The sequence below is a fragment of the Humulus lupulus genome, chromosome 2, assembly GCF_963169125.1.
Source record: "Humulus lupulus chromosome 2, drHumLupu1.1, whole genome shotgun sequence".
Lineage (NCBI taxonomy): Eukaryota > Viridiplantae > Streptophyta > Magnoliopsida > Rosales > Cannabaceae > Humulus > Humulus lupulus.
Genome location: NC_084794.1, coordinates 92954454 through 92972809, shown reverse-complemented (window position 1 = coordinate 92972809; position 18356 = coordinate 92954454). Strand labels below are relative to the sequence as shown.

At 40.2% G+C, this 18356-nt stretch overlaps 1 pseudogene; it reads right to left on the bottom strand.

Annotated features, from left to right (window-relative positions):
- Nucleotides 1–4465: 4465 nt before the first annotated feature.
- Nucleotides 4466–4564, bottom strand: LOC133820323 (small nucleolar RNA R71; annotated as a pseudogene).
- Nucleotides 4565–18356: the final 13792 nt, after the last annotated feature.

The window sequence follows — 18356 nt, the reverse complement described above, 5'->3', positions numbered from 1 at the left end:
GAAATGTTCTGCTGGGCAGGTTGTGTAGTTGCTGCCCTTTGACTTGTCGTGGCTTGATTGGGATTTTGGCTTCTTACATACTGTCCAAAATATCCCCTCGAGATCAAGCCTTCGATCTCGTCCTTCAGCTATCGGCACTCATCAGTTGTGTGTCCGACATCTCTGTGGAATCTATAATATTTATTAGAGTCCCTCTTTGCCTTCTGATTCTGCATTGGGTCAGGTCGTCTAAATGGGACCTTATTCTCATTGGCAATAAATATATTCTCTCGAGTCTCATTGAGCTCGGTGTACACTGTGTAAATGGAAAAGTATTTGTCTCCTTTCTTCTTTTTCCCTCCGTCAACCTTGGGGTTATTCCCTTCATTTTTCTTTCTCTCTGAAGGGTTATCCCCAGAGGGTCTTGACATCGATGGGGCCACCGAGGTTGAGGCTGAGTTAACATTTGTCATTGTAGTTACAGGCAGAGAGGTCAGGTTTAATGCTGACCTCGCCTCTTCTACATTGAAAAATCTCTGGGCCCTCCAGTTGAACTCAGTTAATGAACTTATGGGTTTTCTTTGCAAATCCTCCTAAAGGGGAATCCCTGGTAATATACCAGTTCTTACAGCCATCAACTGGCTACTATCATTGATGTTGCGGGCCCGAGCCACTTCTATATTAAACCTTGTAAGGTAACTCTTCAGTGATTCTCCCTACTGTTGTCTGACATTGGTTAAAGCTGAGGCTTCGGGTCTGACGCCTACCATGGCTTTGAAATACTTCTTAAATTCCCTTGCTAGCTGATCCCAAGATGAGATCGAGTGTCTTCTAGACTTCTTGAACCAGTTTTTTGCTGGTCCTGTCAGGGTAGCCGGGAACAACATACATCAGAGATCGTAACCAACATTGATGGCTCGCATGATGGTATTGAAAGTGCTCAGATGACTGTGTGGGTCTGAGTTCCCATCAAGTGGTGCTACATGGGGTATCCTAAACCCCTGCAGAAACGGAGTGTTGGAGATATGTGGGGTGAAAGGCTCAAGCTCCTCATCGGAGTCTTCAGCCTTATCCATATTCCTTTCGTCCTGTACAAGCTTGAATGCTCTTTTGAGCTGGTCAATTCTCTCCTGGACCAGGTCCACTGGAGGCTGAGTTTGAACTTGGGGGAGCTAGTTATTGTTTATAAAAACTCCAGCCCCTTGTCCCGGTATAGGGTTATTCTGGTTTCCATATGCCGACAGCTTTTGATTATTTAAATGGTCGTGTAAGTCAGGGTTTTTGGGATTAGCTTGCCCTCGATTATGGTTCAGGTGATCCAGAAGGTCAGGATGATTCCCCCGATTCCCAACATTCCTAGGCTCGGCATTATATATGCTTACGGACCGAGTGTAATTTGACCTCCCGCTTATGAAGCTAACAGTTCTTTCTGGCTGAGAGGCTCTGTTGTTACAAGGGGGATCATCCACTGGCCTCCTTGCCTCATCCGTTTGTGATCTCGACACATGGCTTCCCGACGTTTGGGGAGCCCTGTGTTCTCGAGTAGTCTCCTGCTCGCTCCTATGTCCGGGTCTGGCCTAACGGTTTCCATCTCGACTGCCACTGGCGGCCTCCCATTGTTGGGCCTAGATGGTCCAGAATTGGCCTGGACATGTTCTGGGTTGTTCCTTACCGTCTCAAGGTTCGGGTTCCGAGCTACTGGAGGAGCTTGGTTATTCCCCGTTCCTGTAGACAGCTCCGTAGTCGGATTTTTAGCAGCCTCAGCCCGAGTGTTTCTCCTGGGGCGTTCATCACCAAGATTTGTTCTGGGTCTCAGCTGAGCCTGCTGGGTCCCTTGCTCAGATCTCCTGGCGGCTGTGCTTCCTCGAGGACGTCCTCTTGGCCTCCGGGGTGGTGCTTGGGCCTCAGCAGCCTGTCTAGCCAACTTTTTGTTGTGCCTTGTAGCTTCTGCCAATTGTTGGCGTAATTGGAAATTCTCCAGTTCAACAATAGGAACATATCTCTCTGGATTATAATAGAGATCCTCATTAGGCATGGGAGCAGGTGGTCCCTGGGAATCAGATGAATCGTTCCTCTTCTCAGGGCCCTGGTTAGCCATGGGCTGCTTCCCAGGTTAACGTGGGTAGTCTTCAGTGCAAGGAGTTTGTTCCTCTGGTATTTGGGGCGCTGGTCGCCCACCCGTGCTGGGGTTGTTTGTGGCAGCCATTGATAATTCAGGAGGTCTCTGATTAAACAGTCTAACGACTTGAGTTCAACTCTCAATGATTTAAGAAAACTAGTAAAAAACACACGAGATTTTACATGGTTCAGTAGTTCAACTCTTCTTAGTCCACGAGTCAATATTATTGAGTGGTGGAACTCTCTCAAAGCTTTTTGGAAGAAATTCTACAGAGTATTCTCAGTACCAAATTGACTCTGTTTCCAAATGACATTCTCCAGTCTATTTATAGCCTGATTTACAAAATATCTTCCTTTTTATTTTGAGAAGTTACAATTTAAATTTGAAATAAATACAAATAAATGCATTAATTACAAAATATCCCATAATAATCGGGATTAATTATCAAATTACAACAAATCCCCAAGTAATAAGGATTTTCAAATAGTAATCATGTTCAAACTAAATTACCGACCTCGAACGCATAATTTACACGTTTTCGAGATCGACCAACATCACGAGCTCGTCATTCTGGTTAACCTCGTCCTTAGCCAGTAACTTTATCGACATCATCCCCTTCGAGCTTGCAATTCCTAGGCTCGAACCTTCCCGGCTGGTGCTCAATCGCCAATAAGAACAAATCAGGCAATTTATACAAGTGTTGAACCATTGCAGTTGATCAGTTGTGGCTTCGAGCTTGACTTGTAACCTCGAAACACCTTCGAGACCGTGTGTAGCTTCAAGCTCACCAATTCCATCGTCGCCACCTTGATACCAAGAAAAATTGTAAAACTCAGTTCGTGCATATGCTGATGACGTGGCGTACTCGCTTATTCCGAGCTCACATTTTACAAGCCTACATTTTGAGAGCATAATTTCTATTCTCGAAATTTGGGTGTAACAGGCGCCGTTGTCGAGTAGTTGCAAGAAAAGAAACAAACTTTTTCTTAAGGTTAGTGAATTCTTCTATTAGTTATTTTAATTTTTGCACTTAAAAAACTATATATATATTTATGTATATATATATATAAAAGATAAGAAAAAAATTTGGGATGGTTCTACCACCCATAAAAAAACCTTACTTATATATTTATTACATTTTTTAGTTCATGGCACTTGTGCCTCATAATTTTTTTTTGTAATATTTTTATTTTTGCTACATTTTTGTTAGTTGACGACACTTGTGCCTCCTAACATTTGTTGTAATTTGCTTTATTTATTTTTGTTGTTATATTTTTGTGCAAATTTACTAGTTGATGATAATTTTTGCCTCCTAGTTATTGCTTTATTTTCTTTATGGTTGATGGCATGCTATGACTCCCAACTCTTTTCTTTAGTTGATGGCATTTGTGCCTCATAGCTTATTATATATATATATATTTACCTCATTTACTAGTTGATGGAAATTTTGCCTCCAAGTTTTTACTTTATTTTTGTTATGGTTGATGGCATGATATGCCTCCCAACTCTTGTCAATTTGAGTTAACATTATTTATTTTGTCTTATTTTATTTCTCTTATCATATTATTGTGTAATTGTTAAAAAATACTTGAAAAAAACAAATCTTGTCCTTTCACCATAAACAATCTTTGCTTAAAGAAAATTTGAACAAAATTCTCAATCTGTCTCTGATAATTAACCTTAAGGAGTTGTTAGTAGTGTGCGAGTAAGTGGAATAAAATAAGCCTGAGGACAAGTAAATCATAAAAAATATATTGTTGTGAAATCTCTAGAAATTCTAAGTATGCTCTGTGGTTGCGATTTTAACTGATCTTCTACATCAGAAAATTGTTTGTTTGAGATTATTTTTGTTGCCTTGTTTGTGAAAATTGTATGCATCATTGGGAATGTAATTCTAAAAATTGATTAGTAAAAATATGTTTATCTTTATTTGAAGTTAAAAATTTGAGAATCATGGAACCAATTTCTAATATTAATAGAAATCCCGTTGATGAAAATGTTGTGCATGAAAAAACCTTACTTCAATATTTTGCACCTATTTCATCTAATGCTCATTCATGTATTGTATTTTCTACCACTTTTGCTACCCATTTTGAGCTTAAGCCATTAATCATTCAATTGTTGTCATCTTTTAATGGGTTAGATAAAGAGGATCCTTACATGTATGTCAAAGATTTCTTAGAAATTCGCTCAACATTTAGATTTCAATATTTTTCTGATGAGTCAGTCAAACTAAGATTATTCCCTTTTTCATTAAAAGACAAATCAAAAGCTTGGTTAAATTCTCTTCCCACAGGATCTATAACCACATGGGATCAACTTTATAATAAATTATTGTTGAAATTTTTTCCTATGTCTAAAACTGATAGTCTAAGGAAAGAAATCTTCGAGTTTTGTCAAAAAGATAATTAAGAGTTTTATGAATATTGGGAAAGATTTATTATTAAAATGTCCTCATCATGGTTTTGAAAAATGAAGACTTGTAAAATATTTTTATGATGGTTTGGCTCCTTCTAATCTTCAAATGACTCATTCTATCCATACTGGAAATTTTTTGCAATTTCAAGGGCAAAAGGCTTGGGACGCCCTTGAAGATTTATCTGTCAATTCACTACAATGAAATTATTTTGATCCTAGGTCTAGGTCAACTAATTCACCAAAAATAGGAGGAATGTATGAATTAAAAGATGAGTTAGACTTAAGAACATCCTTAGACAAATTAGCGAGAAAACTAGAAGATTTAGCCATAAGCCAAACTATAAATTCTCCAATGCAACCAAGAAAAGATGCTTGTTCTATATGTTCTAGTCCTTGTCATAATGCCCAATCATGTCCTTCATACCAAGAGTCCTTTTCTCAGGAGGCCAATGCTTTTCATGCTTATGGAAAACCAAATGATAGCCCATTTTCATCCACTTAAAATCCAAATTGGAGAAATCATCAAAAAATTTCATGGAGATAAAACCAGCCTCCAATGAATCAAGGACACTAATACAACACGAAAAACCAAACTCATGCCCCACAAAATCAACCATATCCCCAACAAAGGAAACCTTCCTTAGAGGATACTTTACAACAATTTATGCAATCCACTCAACAAATCCTAAAAACCAGCCTCAATCAATTACCAAACTCGAGACACAAGTAGGACAACTCACTATTGCTTTAGCTGATAGAGAAAAAGGAACATTTCCTAGTCAACTTATCATAAATCCAAAAGGTCAATATGTAATGTCCCAAACTACCTAATAAGGCTTAGGGCCTTGATTAGGGGGACATGATGGCAAATTATGGAAATTATGTGATTATGTGATATATAAGTGTATCATTATATGATTATGTGAGTTATATTATAATATAACTTGATATGCATGTGGGCCCATTTCTAGTTAAAAGGGAAATTTTCAAAATTTGGCACGTTCTGGTATATTTGGCATATATGTGATATTTGTGTGAGACCACATTATTATGTGGATATATTTGGGTTACTCGGCACGAGATGATCCTAGAGAGTAAGCTAGTGGGAAAGTCACAACGGGACCGATACTTGACTCGGTGTGAGTCAAATGATATGTTGAGTATTTAGTACATTACTAGTTTATTGGGTAATGGGAATAAATATTTGATGATATATTGGGAGTTAATGAGATCAGGAGGGAATTATGGGGATTTTGACTATTTTACACCTGGGGGCGTTTTTTGGACCCTGAGCATTTGGATTTGCTTGAGGCTACTTGAGCTTGAAGTAACTTGCCAGAAATAAAAAGAACGTTCAATCACGTTCTCTTTCTCTCCCGTTCTCTTTTTGGCGTTCGTTAGCATTTTCGAAGGAAACTCGAGTTTTAGGACTCGGATTCAAGCAAGGTTAGAGTCATAACGATTCTAGGGAAGATTAGAAGTTTGTTAGCCAAAGTATTTAACTAGGAACGACTCAATCAGAGGTAATCAAAGCTTTAAGTTTTGAGTTTTGAGTTTTCGAGTTTTTAAGCTTTGATTGGATTTTATGTATTGATGAGTTTTTGAATGGATTGGGACTAGGGTTTTGATGGTTTTGAGCCATTGAGATGTTTGAGAACTTTGTTTTTGGGATTTGGATATGTTTGGGTAGATTTTTGGAGGATTTTGAGATGGGGAAAAACATAGAAAATGGCTGGGTTCGAGGTTGGGTCGCGACCTTGTTCTTTGGTGTTGCAACCTATGTGAACCCAGGGCCAGGAGGGGTTCTGCTTTGGGGTGCACCGCAACTCTAAGGGGCAAGTCACGCCCTGTGCTCTGAAGCCCAGGTAGAGGGTTGTCTATCTGGGAGGCGCACTGCGACCCCTAGGGCCAAGTCACGGCCCGCTTGAGCATTTTGGCCCGGTTGGGCTTTTAATGATGGGATTTCAAACCTAAGGGCTCGGGATCGATCCTACTACCCGTTTTGGTAGGATTCGACATCCCAGAGGCTAGGACTCAGTCCAAAAGCCTTTATTTACTCATTTTGACCAGATTCTATATTATGGTTGTGACTAGATCATCGCTAGGGGCTCAGAATCAGGATCGCACTCGAGGGTCGTTTATTGGTAACATGTGCTTGGACCAAAGGTATGAAAACTGCACCCAGTATGTGATACATGTGATTATGGCATGGCCTAAATGTTGAATATGGAATTGATCAGAGGTTGAGTCTCTATAAATGTGCATGATTATGATTATGCTTGTGATTATTTATTAAGCATGTTGAATGCTTTATATCTGGATATTTGACATATGATATATGCTGTTCGCATTATCTTATTGAGAAAGGCTTGACTTATCAGTAAAGGATGACAATGGCGCTGAGTGTTGGTCATAAAGCATTGACTTATCAGTCAAGGTCGGAAATAGCACTAAGCGCTGGTCGAAAGGCATTGACTTATTAGTCAAGGGTGGCAATAACACTGAGCGTTAATCATTTTGGTTAGGCGAAATAGAAGTGTCAAGTACGCTTATACAGAGGATAGGGCTAAGGGACCCGGGGTGACTTATTAGTCCTATATCCTAGCATTGACTTATTAGTCAAGAACGACCTTAACACGTCGAGTGCTGGTCAACGCATTATACGCTTATACAAAGGATAAGACTATGGGATCCGGGGTGACTTATTAGTCCCATATCCTAGCATTAACTTATTAGTCAAGAATGACCTTAGCACGTTGGATGCTGGTCAGCGCCAGGTACGCTTATACAAAGGGTAGGGCTAAGGTCCCCGGGGTGACTTATTAGTCCCATATCCTAGCATTGACTTATTAGTCAAGGACAAAATTAGCATGGTGAATGTTGGTCGTAAAGCATTGACTTGTTAGTCAAGGACGACATTAGCACATCAAGTGTTGGTCGTAAAGCATTAACTTATTAGTCAAGAACGACATTAACACACTGAATGTTGGTCGTAAGGCATTGACTTATTAGTCAAGCAGGGCGATAGCACTGGTCCATATGATCTAGCATAACCAGAAGCGTATCATACGCTTGACCGATCTATTGGTTTAAGAAAACTAGCGCCAAGTATGCTAGATCAGCTCCAAAGCTGGTTATACTGAGGACAGGGAAAAAGACCCTAGGTTGACTCTATGGTCATCTGATTAGGACTGCAAGCCCCAAAATGATTCCATAATCATTTATTTGTACTTGTACGTATGCATGAGTAGGGTTATTGCTGCAAGGCATGCTTATTATTATTTGGTAACATGTTATTAACTGCTTATGAGCATGTTTAAGTTTTCTTGTTGAGCCTCAGCTCATGGGTGCTACGTGGTGCAGGTAAAGGGAAAATAAAGCTGGACTATCCTTGAGTTGGAGAGCTTAGGTGACGATGTGTACATATGTGGTTGCTCGACCACCACGTTCGAGGGTTCAAATAGGAACTAGGGTCAAACCCTATTTTGTCGCTTAGGTCGGCTGGTTGTAACTCTTTTGTGTAATTAACCTTTTAAATGTATTTTGGGATCCCATGTATATAGTAAACGTTTTAGTGAAACGTTTGTATCTTTGACCAAAATTTTTAACCCTAAACTGTTAATCACGTTTAGTTACACGATTATGGCCAAATGACTCGCTTAGCGAGTTTAGCACTATTTAAAGTACACAGTGTAATGGTCTCTGGGTAGTAGGCTGTTACACAATATGAGATAGGAAAATCTAGTCATAATGGAGAAGCCAAATCAATTTCAACTCTTAAGTTTGGAAAGAACATTGTCAAACCCGATTACATACCTGAGGTTGAAAAAGAAAAAGAAAAGGAAAGGAGTCAACCTTCTAGTTCTAATGCCAATAACTCTCCAAAGGAGGATACTCTAGTCCATAATTTCATTCCCAAAGCCCCATTCCCACAAAGATTACTTCCAATTAAAAAGGTGACCAATATAATGATATCTTAGAAGTTTTTAAGCAATTTAGTATCAATATTCCTTTCTTATATGCCATTAAACAAATTCCCGCCTCCTTTAATTTTTTGAAGGATCTTTGTACTGTGAAAAGAAACACTTATGTTCCTAAAAAGACATTTTTAATTGAACAAGCTAGTTCCATTATTCAATATAAGAGTCTTATTAAATATAAAGATCCTGGGAGTCCCACGATTTTATGCATTATTGGTGATCATTTTATTAACAAAACATTACTTGATTTGGGTCCTAGTGTGAATTTATTGCCTTATTCTGTTTATAAATAACTTGGTCTTGGTGAACTAAAACATACTTCTGTAACTCTTCAATTAACCGGTCGTTCTGTGAAAATTCCTAGAGGAATTAGAGAAGATGTTTTGATAAAAGTTGATAAATTTTACTTTCCTGTTGACTTCATTGTTCTTGATACTCAACCTGTGGAAAATGTGCATGTTCAAATTCCCATCATTTTAGGTGGACCATTCTTAGCTACATCTAATGCAACCATTAATTGACGTTTTGAAATTATCTTTTGGAAATATGAATATTGAAATGAATGTATTTAATGTTGCTAAATTTTTTGAGTGTGAGGAAGAGAATGAAGTTAACATGATTGAGAATATTTTTGAAGAGGATCGAAATGACTTGCTTGGCTTTTATGAAAAAATATTTTGGTATGAGCTTACATGTTGATGATTCTATAAATGACATGAATTCTTTGTTAGAGTATATGCCCTTAAATGATACCATAACTGAACCTTTTTCACCCCTAGAGCATATTCAATCAATTTCTGAGTCTCCAAAGTTAGACCTGAAACCTTTGCCAGAAAATTTAAAATATGCTTTTCTAGGAGAGTTTGAAACCATGCCTGTGATCATAGCATTCGCCTTAGATAAATAACAAGAAGATAAATTGTTAGATGTTATTATAAAATATAAAGAAGCCATAGGTTGGACCATTAGAGACATTAAAGGAATTATGTAATGTCCCAAAATGCTAATAAGGCTTATGCCTTGATTAGTGTGCCAAGAGAACATAATTAGATATATATGTGTGTGTGTGAAACTGATTGATTAAATGTGTGACTATGTGGCATACGTGATTTATATGGTAATATGAATATATATGCATGTTTATGTGTATTAGGTATGCATGCAGACCTTAACTTATTAATAAGGGCATATTTGTAATTTTGACACGTTGAGGGTATAAATGTTATTTATATGTGTTAAATGATTAGTACCACATTATTATGTGGATATATTTGTAGTATTTGGCTTGAGGCGATCCTAATGAGCGAATTAACAGAATAGTCACAATGGGGTCCAATACCCAGCTCGGGGCGAGCCTAGGGGTATTTCGGGAACTTAGTGCATATTTGGGATTTATTGGTTAACGGGAAATCATTTGGTGATTAATTGGGCATGCGGAGAATTTATAGAACCACTTGAGGATTAGCGGGAAATGCGGTAAATGCCAGGTTTGCCCTTAAAGGCATTAAGAGGCTAAGATAACACTAGGGGCATTTTGGTCATTCCCTAGGATTAAGATAGACTTAACCATGGGATATCATAGTCATTAGGACTCTATAGAAAGAACTAGAATAGAAAGAAAGAATCTCTCAGAAGCTTACTCTCTTTCTCTATCCTTTGGGGTGCATGAAAGTTTAGTGAAATTCCTGGAGAATTGGTTCAACAGTTGTGGATTTGAAGCTTGAGGACAGCGGATTGAAGCTAGGATTAAGTAGAGCAACTCAGGGGGATCAAAATCTCAGTTGAGGTAAGCTTATCTATATTTCTTGATGAATCTAAACCATGGTTTTAAGTGTTTTTCTAGGTTTAAGACTCTATTGCTGATTTTGAGTTTAAGGGTGTTTAGAGGGTTTTTAATGAATGCTTTGTCATAGTCTTGTACTACTGATGAAATTCTGTGGTTAAATGGATTATAAATCAAGTATAGGGTTGATTGAGGGAGACTTTTGTGATTCTGAAATTGCTATTTTTCTGGGTTTGCGGGGTCGCGCCGCAATGTTCTCGAGCGCCGCGGCCCGCATGGACCCAGAAAGCCAAGGAAGGTTGTTGAAATGCCTAAGCACCATGATGCTAGTTCAAGCACATTGCAACTCATGTCTTCCAGGAGAGATAGCCCCTTGCTATCTAAATTGTATCACGTCGCGGCCCTTAAGGCCTCGGCCGCGACTCTAATTGAGAGAAATAGCCAAATCATGTCTTTAAGCTCGGGAACTCAAACCTAAGTGTTCAAGAAGGATTCTACTACCTGGTTTAGTAGAATTCAAGGTCTCGGAGGCTTGTATGTTATTGTGGAGTTTTTAATCGATTTAGGTTTTAATGGTTATTTTTTATTGCCTTGTGACTAGGGTTACCATTACGACTTGGGATTGAGGATCATGCTTGGGACCGCTCTACACCTTCAACTCAAGAATCGTGGTAAGAAAACTGCACCCTGGTTGTGATTGGGGCTCAGACCTCTATTAATAATTATGATCATGACTATGATTATATGTGAGAATATGGTTATAAGTGTGTTTGAAAATACTCGATAGGGCATGCTTATATATGCTGCCTCTGATTACTTGTTGTGTAATGTATATTTGTGATTATATCTATTCTGAAGGCCAACCTAAGGGTGCTAGGGGCTGATAGCAAGCATGCAGAACGCAGCTCGACCGAAGCTTATCGATGTCAGCTATAAGACCAAAGGACTCGACCTAAGGGCGTCGGGCCTGAGCATTGTATAGTAAATAGAAGTGGTGTTTGCACTTAACTAATTATATTGGTTGATGAGACTGGTTTATGTGTATGATTAAGCTGAACATTACTGTTAAGCTTATTGCATATATCTTGTTATTGATTGAGTTTATTGATTTACATTTACTGTACATATACTTTTTCTTATTTGTGCCTGTTGAATTAAGTTTTCTTGTTGAGCCTTAGCTCACGGGTGCTATGTGGTGCAGGTAAGGGAAAGGGAAAGTTGGACCAGCCATGATTTGGAGAGCTTTAGGGGCGGTGTGTACATCAGCAGCTGCTCGACCGCGATGACCGGGGGATTGATAGGGACTAGAGGCAAATTGTATTTTGCCACTAAGGATGGCTTCAGCTATATTTATTTTGAGGGTTGTAATTTCCTTGAAAACACCTTTTTGGGATCCCGTGTACCAACTCTTACATTTTAATGAAAAAAATAACTATTCTATGATCAAAATCTTTTAAACCTAACCCGTTAATTCACCTTAGTAACACGTTTATTCCAAATCGACTTGATTAGCAAGTCCTGCACTATTTAAAATACACAGTGTAATGGTCTTATATATCTTGGGCATTACAACTTATTATCAGAGCGGTCTAGGTTTAAGGGTTCCTGAAGACTGGCTGAGCATGTACACTCGCTGCTAAAGACAAGCTCGACTCAGGGTTTGGTAACCATTTATGTGATTTTGTGTTTGATTATTTAAATGAAATATAAATGTCTTATCTGCTTGTTTATTAGAAAGCATGAGATATATTGATAGGGCTTGACCCTTGACTGTTGTGTGTATATGATAAGGCATGCTTATTAGCATTGCTATTGTATGTGATAATTGTTAAAATGCATGTTTTCATTGAAATTGTATAATATTGCTCGAATATTGGCATTAGACCATGGGGTGATTTCAAAACCTGTTATCATTGACTGATTAGTCGAGTTGTTGATTACAGATAAAATTGGAGAGTTATGCCTCTAAGGCGATCAGTTCGACTAGCCGGTGCTGAGATCGGGGCTAAAGATGATAACCAGGGTCAGAACCCTTCGCCAGTCCCTGAGAGCCGGTAGCAGATGCTTGCTGATATGCAAGCTAGACTTCAGAGTAAAGAAGAAGAGATTCATCTTTTGAGACAGCAAGTTATGCCAGGGAACGCTGCACCATACTTGCCACCTACTGTGGCACCGATAGTACATCGACTTGAGATTGGGAACATGTGGGAGTCGCTGTACGAATGGTTTAAGAAGTTGCATCCTCCAATCTTTGAGGGAGGACCAGTTCCACTTAAGGCTGAACAGTGGATGATTTTGATCACCTCCATCCTAGACTTCAAGGGGGTGTTAGGTAAGGATAGGGTGGCCTGCACCACTTACATGTTTCAAGATGATGCTCGCATTTTGTGGGAGCTGGCATCCCAGACTCGAGATGTTTCTACCATGAGTTGGGATGAGTTCAGAGATTTGGTCAACCATAAATACTACAGCATTGTCGGGGCAGCAAAGGTGAATGAGTTCACTGGTCTAGTACAAAGTAGCATGAAAGTTACTAAGTATGCCCTGAAATTCGACAGACTAGCAAATTTTGCACATGATCTAGTGCCTATAGATGCGGCCAGTTAAGACATTTTTGTTCGGTGGCTGAGTGCTATGATAGCCCGAGATGTACGAATCACATCAGTACCTGGGGAGACGACTTATGCCCAGGTGGTTGAGAAGGCCCTCACAGTTGAGGAGGCGGAGAACAAGATACGGAGGGAGAGCACTGCAAGATAGGATGTTCGGAGGGCAGTGCATCCACTTACATGATCTTGTAGGGGCGGAGGCCCCAGTGATCAGAAGAGGAAGACCCTTGACACCTCGACCACTACTGGTCCTGATAGGAGGGGTCGGGTGTCTAGGGTGGCCGCTAGAGCGATGATGAGACATGGAGAAGCTACCAAAAGTGTGCTAGATGCAGGAAGCGCCATCTAGTAAAATGTCAGGCAAAAGCATGCTATTTGTGCGGGGTGATTGGGCACCTTAAGAAAGACTACCAGACTTTGAAGAAAGAAGAACCAAGGAAGGCAGATAGCTTGACTCCACCTCAAGTGTTCGCCTTGATTCAGGCAGAGGCTAAGGCTAGTCCATCAGTGGTGATAGGTCAGCTTTATAGCGCTTGCACTTCATATATTGTATTGATTGAATCTGGTGCTACACATTCATTTGTTTCTAGCAAAATGATTGCTAGGTTGTGTAGGCCTAGTGAGTATTATACTACAGGGTTTGGGACTATATTACCTATAGGGGAACTGGTAATATCTAGGAGATGGGCTAGAGCACTACCAGTGATGGTTGACAGAAGGGAACTATTAGTAGACTTGATTGAGTTGGGTATGGATGACTTCAACGTGATTTTGGGGATGGATTGGTTGGTTAGGTATGGGGCGACTATAGACTGCAAGAAGAAGATGGTGACATTTGAGCCTGAGGGTGAGGACCCCTTAGTTTTTGTTGGTACTGTGCATGGACCTCACATTCCCATGATATCAATGTTGAGGGCTAGAGACCTATTACAAGAAGAATGTATAGGTTTTCTAGCTAGTGTGGTGGATACCACTAGGGTCATGCCAGTGGGACTAGGGGAGACTAGACTGGTATGTGAGTTCTTGGATGTGTTCCCTGAAGACCTACTGGGAGATCAAGTTCGTTATCGAGTTAGCACCAGGTACATAACCAGTGTTGAGGGCACCATACAAAACGACTCCGACATAGCTAAAGAAGTTGAAGGTACAACTACAGGAGTTATTAGACTTGGGATTTATTTGACCTAGATTCTCACCATGGGGTGCTCCAGTCTTGTTTGTGAAGAAGAAGGATGGGACCCTGAGGATGTGAATAGACTACCAGGAGTTGAACAAGTTTACTATCAAGAACAAGTACCCACTACTGAGGATAGACGACTTGTTTAATCAGTTGCAGGGTAAGGTAGTATTCTCGAAGATTGATCTTCGATCTGGTTATCACCAGCTGAGGATCAAGGACGAGGATATCCCGAAGACGGCTTTCCATATGAGGTACGGGCATTATGAGTTCTTGGTCATGTCATTTGGATTGACCAACGCCCCAACAGATTTTATGGATCTGATGAACATGGTGTTCAAGGATTATTTAGACCAATTCGTGATTGTCTTCATTGGACTCTTGGTTTACTCTCGTTTAGAGGCAGAGCATGAGCATCATCTTTGATTGGTATTGCAGAGGTTAAGGGAGCATTAGCTATATGCTAAGTTTAAGAAGTGAGAGTTTTGGCTACCGGAGGTCACATTCCTTGGACATATTTTCAGTGGAGACGGGATTAAGGTAGATCCGACCAAGGTAAAAGCAGTTAGAGATTGGACTTTGTAGGAGGCTTTCCCAGGATAGTGGGGCAACATAACTCGGTATGGGTGATAGTAGATAGATATACCAAGTCAGCTCACTTTTTGTTAGTGAGGACAAACTATACTGTGGATCAGTATACGAAGCTATATGTGAGAGAGATCGTATGTCTCCATGGGGTTCCAAAGTCTATAGTATCAGACCAGGATCCCATATTTACTTCAAAGTTTTGGGGTGGTTTGCAAAAGGCTATGGGAACTTAGTTGAAGTTTAGTACAACCTTTCATCCTCAGATAGACGGGCAGTCTGAGAAGACAATTCAAATATTTAAGGCCATGGTTAAAGCATGTGTGCTAGACTTTGAGGGGTCTTGGAGTAAGTATCTCCCATTGATTGAATTCTCGTACAACAATAGTTATAAGTCAAATAATTGGAGTAGCTCCATACAAGATGTTGTATGGAAGGAAGTGTAGGTCGCCCATTCATTGGGATGAGATGGAGGGAAAGGAAGTATTTGGGACCGGAGATGGTTCAGAAGACTAATGAAGTTATTGAGAAGATCTGAGCTCGAATGCTCACTTCGCAGAGCAGACAGAAAAGCTATGTTGACCCAAACCGTAGGGACGTGGAGTTCTAGGTAGGGGACCACATATTTCTGCGAGTTTCGCGATTGCGAGGAGTAAGGAGATTTGGGAAGAAGGATAAGTTGAGCCCTAGATTCGTAGGACCTTTTGAGATCTTGGAGAGGATCAGGTAGGTAGCCTACAGATTGGCTTTGCCCCCGTCATTATCAGGAGTTCATGATGTGTTTCATATCTTAATGCTTTGGAAGTTGTGTCAGATACGACCCATGTATTGGGATATGAGGATCTGGAGCTACAGACAGACATGTCTTGTGAGGAATGACCAGTTCAGATCCTAGATAGAAAGGAGAAGGTTCTAAGGAACAAGACGATTCCTCTAGTCAAAGTCTTATGGAAGAATAGTAAGGTTGGTTATGCGAGATCAACATCCCGAGTTATTCAGGTAAATTTCGAGGACGAAATTTTCAGTATGAGGGGATAGTTGTAACATCCCAAAATGCTAATAAGGCTTAGTGCCTTGATTAGTGTGCCAGGAGGGCATAATTGGATATATATATGTGAAACTGATTGAATAAATGCGTGACTATGTGGCATACATTATTTATATGGTAATATGAATATATATGCATGTTTATGTGTATTAGGTATGCATGTGGGCTCGTTCTTGTTAATAAAGGCATATTTGTAATTTTGATCCGTTGAGGAGATAAACGTGATTTATATGTGTTAAATGATTGAGACCACATTATTATGTGGATATATTTGCAGTATTAAGCTCAAGGCAATCCTAGTGAGCAGATTAGCAGAATAGTCACAACAGGGTACAATACCCGGCTCGGGGCGAGCCTAGGGATATTTCTGGGACTTAGTGCGTATTTGGGATATATTGTGTTGACGCCGTTTTTCGTCAACAGTGAAAGAAGAGCACGTACACAATAATTAGTAATGGCCAATAAAAATATGATAATACGAACACGATTTTTTACGTGGTTCAGCAGTTAAATCTGCCTAGTCCACGAGTCCTTCTTATTAAGACTTAAGAATATCTCTGAAAATCCTTCAAGGATGAATTCTCCAGAGTTTTCCTTAAGCTCACAAAAGTTCGGTCCTTTACAATGGTACATGACCTCTCTATTTATAGAGAAGATTGCAAAATACTATCCCACATATTTTGGGTAGTTACTCTATATTTGCAAATAGATTAAATGGCATTAAATGCCTGCGATCCGATGTAAAAGGAAACGTCCCCTGAAGACCAGGGGGCATATAACTGATCAAATAATATCCCTTAATTGTAGGGGATTTACAGTAATAAATGTAGACCGCGTCTTGTTGTTGGTGATTCATTAGGATATTCAAAGTTATTATCCTATTTCACCAAGGCCATATTCTCCCAGGTTTCTTACTGACTTTTGAGCTATAACATATCCCAAGGCCACATGGCTTTGAGCTCGTACGCGCATCAGGCTCGGACCCCCTGATCCGAGGTCGTCCCAGAGAACAGATGCACCTCAGGGCCTATCCTTCGAGCTCGTGAAGATTTCGAGGCTACCATCTCCGAAGTCGTCTCTGCTTCGTAGGCTCGTTGATTAGGTTTCGAACATATTCCAGAGTTTACAAGTTCACTCATTATGAATCCAGATTTCGAGGTCACAATTTTCATGGCTTGAAATCTGGGTACAACATCTTGCCCCCTCAAAAGTATTCGTTCGAATCCTATGAGAAGAAAACTTTTGAACTACTTTCTTCGGGAACCGTACCGTCACATACTTGAGAATGGACACGTGTCAGTTGGGTATTGCCCATTCAGGGTACTCAAGTACCTTGGAAATCTGCCCACGATCATTCGTCTGCCACCTTTTCGGTACCATCATGTCATCAATCCCTGACCGTTGGATTTTATGAGGATTCTGGCCAATGGCTCAGATTAATCCTTTTTATCACTTTTTTCCCTCTATATATATAAGGTCTTCTTCTTCCTCTTATTTTACACGCACCAGAAACAAAAGAGAAGGGACAAAACTAGAGGCCATCCCAGAGAACTTCTTGCTTGTGCATGTTCTCTCAGCCGAAAAAACAAAAGACCTCCAGTTTGTTCGAGACCGTGAGTTCATATCTGCAGCCTCTCCTTCAGTCAATGATTTCTCTGCAATCGCCATTATTGTGTAAGTGTCCAATTTTTATTTTCCCTTATACCCGTTTCTGTTCATATTGTTCTTGTTATTTCTGTGAATGTACTAGTTTATTTTCTTAGTATGATACGTTAGGGAATTTTTGACCGATAGGTTTTCACATTCAAGTCTCCATACTGGGTTTACATCACTGGTTCCATACCCAGTTTTGGTGTTTGAGCAAGATCTCTTTTTTCTGGGTTTTAAAATTTCAAAAGACATTTCTTGTACACCAAGATATTGGGTATAAAACCTTGGCTTTGAAGAATGCACGATACCCAAGATTACCTTTTCTGGATATCCGCCACTCTTTTTCCCCTGATTTTCAGGATTTTAAAAAAAAATTGTCCACTCCCCTCCTTTTTCTCGTGGAATACACGTTCTGACTCTTTAATAAGGGTCTTAGTTTCGAACTCGCTTCGTTCTTAAGCTCCGAGCTTGTCCTGTCAAGCTCGTAACCTTTGAACTCTTGCATGCATGGCCCTCACCATTTTTTCTTTCTCGCTAGAAGTCACAGAATCTGGAAAGACGGTGGGGGTCGTTGTTGGCAATCCCTTACTAGCCAAAAACCCCAAGCCCGGAGTCGCTGTTTGCTCAGAATCAACATCGAATTCGTGAGTACGACCTCGCGCGCGAGCAAGAGGATATTCGAGCTCATTATCGCCGCCAAATAGATGAGGTCATAGAGAATAAAAGGAGGATCCTTCGAGAGGCTATTTATCCAGAATCCAACTCAGGGTCCAGGCCGATCCCACTTGACCCTAAATTGACAGTGACCGTTGCGTACAGCCCGGGAGAGCTCCAATTTTCACTCATGGGGGAGCCTTCTACCTCACAACCGAGGAGAGACATCTTCGAGGCCGAGCATTATTGGAGCTCGATTACCTCGACAAATCAGATAACTGATATTCTGGCCTTCCATGGCCTCAGGTTGTCAAGCTCCTTGAGGTGTCGAGCTCCGACCGCTAGCGAATGGAG